The sequence below is a fragment of the Cyprinodon variegatus genome, unplaced genomic scaffold, assembly GCF_000732505.1.
Source record: "Cyprinodon variegatus isolate N-32 unplaced genomic scaffold, C_variegatus-1.0 Scaffold1652, whole genome shotgun sequence".
Taxonomy (NCBI): domain Eukaryota; kingdom Metazoa; phylum Chordata; class Actinopteri; order Cyprinodontiformes; family Cyprinodontidae; genus Cyprinodon; species Cyprinodon variegatus.
In genome coordinates this window covers 71499-74916 of record NW_015152105.1, presented here as the reverse complement: position 1 = coordinate 74916, position 3418 = coordinate 71499, and positions in this window count along the sequence as shown.

Below are 3418 nucleotides of genomic sequence, written 5' to 3'. Positions count from 1 at the left end.
TTCTAGGTCATTTTTCCAGTGTGTTTTCTGTCCCACATCCCAGTACTGAGCTGGGTAAAAAGGCCTTTGCTTACTCTGCTCCCTTTACATGGAATTTGCTGCAAAATAACTTGAAACTTAGTAAATTGGTTCCTTTGAATACTTTTAAGCTGAGAATGAGATGTTTTGAGTTGGACTCCCTCACATGTCAATGTTTTCATTGAAATTTTATTGTAAGTGCATTTTTGGCTTTTATGTGTGTGTCTTTGTACGTACCGTATGTAATGATGTGATGTAATTTTGATACCTATCTTGGCCAGGTATCCCTTGCAAAAGAGATTTTTTATCTCAATGGGTATTATCTGGTTAAATAAAGGAAAAATAAAAAATAAAAAATTGAAATGAAAATCTTTGCTAGTCCAAGAGGAACATTTCTTGCAGGTCAATAACTGGAGGCAATCAAGTGGTTTTCCTAAGCAATCTGACAAAACTATCTCTGTAAAGAGCCTTGAGATGTAATGTGTTGTGAAATGGTGATTATATAAATAAACTGAATTGAATTCAATTTAACTTTTCAGGTTCAATCGAGAAATTCAAATGAGGTTCAGTTATATCCTGAGTTGCCATTTTTCATAATCATTTATAACATATAACATATTTTTTTAACAATAAAATGCAAAGCTCCTATGACTGGTTCTAAACAGTATTTAGAATTTTTGTAATGATGTGCTAAACAACAGTAGTGTCAGGATCCGGGACTTTGCCCACCAGAGGGCGCCGTGGATCCAAGCCTGGGGAGTTTGGACGCAGCTTGATCAGCTGTTTCCAGTCTGCTGATTGCGGAAGTTTCCTATATAAGCTGTGTGTGATTTTCTCTCTGTGCTGGATCGTGTGTCTTACCTGTGCCATCATGCCTGTCTGAGCTTTGAACCTGTAGATTCCTCCATGTTCCAATAAATATTGGACTTTTATTCCTTCCTCCGTGTCTGTGAGTCTGCATATGGGCTAGTAAACCAACGCATCATGACAGAACGATCCAGCCAACAGACTAGCCCCGCAGACTCCTTCTACAAGCTCTGTGCCGTCTGGAAAACCCTGAGCTCGCTCTGTGCCGTCTGAGAGACCCTTGAGCCCGCTCTGTGCAGTCTGAGAGACCCCTGAGCCTGTTCTGCACCTTCCAGAGCCTTCGGAGTTGGAGCCACAATCGGTGGATCCCTCGGTTCCTTGAGGTGGAGCCACATTCGGTGGATTCCTCTGTTCCTGAGGTGGAGCCGTGTTGGGCGGACCTGTTACAGAGCTGCGGGAGCGGAGACGGCGTCCTTCCCGGGGCTTCATGCGGAAGCGGAGACAGAGTTTCTCCCAGTGCTTCCTGCTGAAGCGGAGTTGACGTCCTCTTCCAAGGCCCTGCAGCTTTTGAGACTCTGCTCTGCTGCCGGTTTCATGGCCGGCCACCTGAGACTTTTTCTGGCATCCCTGGTTCGCCCTTCGCCCTCCATGGGCGAGTTGTTTTTTTTGTTTTCTTTGGGTTGGGGCGTCTGGAATCCGCCCTTGAGGGGGGGGTACTGTCAGGATCCGGGACTTTGCCCACCAGAGGGCGCCGTGGATCCAAGCCTGGGGAGTTTGGACGCAGCTTGATCAGCTGTTTCCAGTCTGCTGATTGCGGAAGTTTCCTATATAAGCTGTGTGTGAATATCTCTCTGTGCTGGATTGTGTGTCTTACCTGTGCCATCATGCCTGTCTGAACTTTCAACCTGTAGATTCCTCCGTGTTCCAATAAATATTGGACTTTTATTCCTTCCTCCGTGTCTGTGAGTCTGCATATGGGCTAGTAAACCAACGCATCATGACAAGTAGTAGCCATTCAAAATTTTCTCACTTTCCTTGATGGGTCCTTGGCTGGTCCCCTACATTTCCTTTTTAAATATCTAAAATATTCTTTTTGTCATGATTTGTGGACGTTTAGATCTAAAGATAAGCGTCATCTACTGGTCAGACCCTGTCATTCAGTGAAATTGTGGAGTCATCGTAAAAAAACATGCTCGCCCAGGAGAAGGCAGTGGCTGGAAATTAATGGGATTTTCACTGGGAAGGACCATTTTAACTGGCTGTTACTGTGGTATTGAAGGATGTACTTAAAGAGACAAAAGGCTGATTTCAATGTGTTTAAAATGGCTTTGATGCAAATTAAATTTTTTTTTAAATGTAGACAGTATTTTCTTAATGACAAAAGAAGACATACAATTTTTTTTTACCAAATTCAAGAAAATACCTCAGAATCACATGCTACTGTCAACATGTTAACATGGCTGTGGAAGATTTTAGCCTTACTCTTCTTTACAACTAATTGAGCTGTATCAAAGGATTTCTAATACCAAACTTTCTGTCTCAGGTCAAATTCTTGTCCAGACCTTCAAATGGTTAAACCTGGACCCGTCACCCACTGAGTTGACGTAACAATATTTTTCCATTAATCCCAGAGGCTCATCAGTGACCGACCAATCATGGATTTCTATGCATGACAGAGGATGGAACAGTAATCAGTTTGTAATCTTTTTAAAGTTAGTCAGTTGTCGAAAATCAAGAACAATATCATACATATTTGTCGTCACAAAGCAAATGCTCAAACAATCAAACTATCCTAGAGAAAAAAAAAATCTTCTGTAGTAAGTAAAAGCCATGCTTTGATTTCAAGCTGTCATTATTTATGGATTTGATGTTTCTCTCCATGACTTCATTAAGTTGGAATTAAGAACATATGTCTCTATCTGGCCTCAGTAATTTCAATATGAGTACAGCTGTAACTTTTCAATAATATCTATAGAGCCTTAACTAGCACTAAGCTTTACACATTGCACAAACATTGGTATATAAATCAGTTTGATCTGAAATGAGTATGTTTTGCAGGTGAGTAAAAAAAACAAAGAAAAAGATAATTTCAGCTCAATTCATTTTTTATATAAATAGCCTCAAATCACAACACCTGTCATCTCAAGGCACTTTATACAGAATTACATGTATATTCAAAAAAGAAAAAAAACTCTGTTATCTTATTTCACTCTATATGGATGGCTTTAACTTGTTCTTGGCTAATAATGTAAAAATAAATTGGTGTCATTTTTAATCAGGGAATTTTTTCAAAATCACTTCATATTAAACGAGTTTAAATAATTCTGTCTCCCTGTGCCTCCGGTCAGCCTTGGCAGAAGGATTCATGGCTCTATCTGCTGGAGTTTTTCCTCTCTACCATCGCTGCATGCATGTTCAGGGTGAAGATTATCTACTATCTACCAGAGATGGGATGTAACGAAGTACAAATACTTCGTTACTGTACTCAAGTAGATTTTTCTGATATTTTTACTTTACTACTTATTTTTATGGCGACTTTTTACTTCTACTCCTTACATTTTTACACAAATATCTGTACTTTCTACTCCTTACA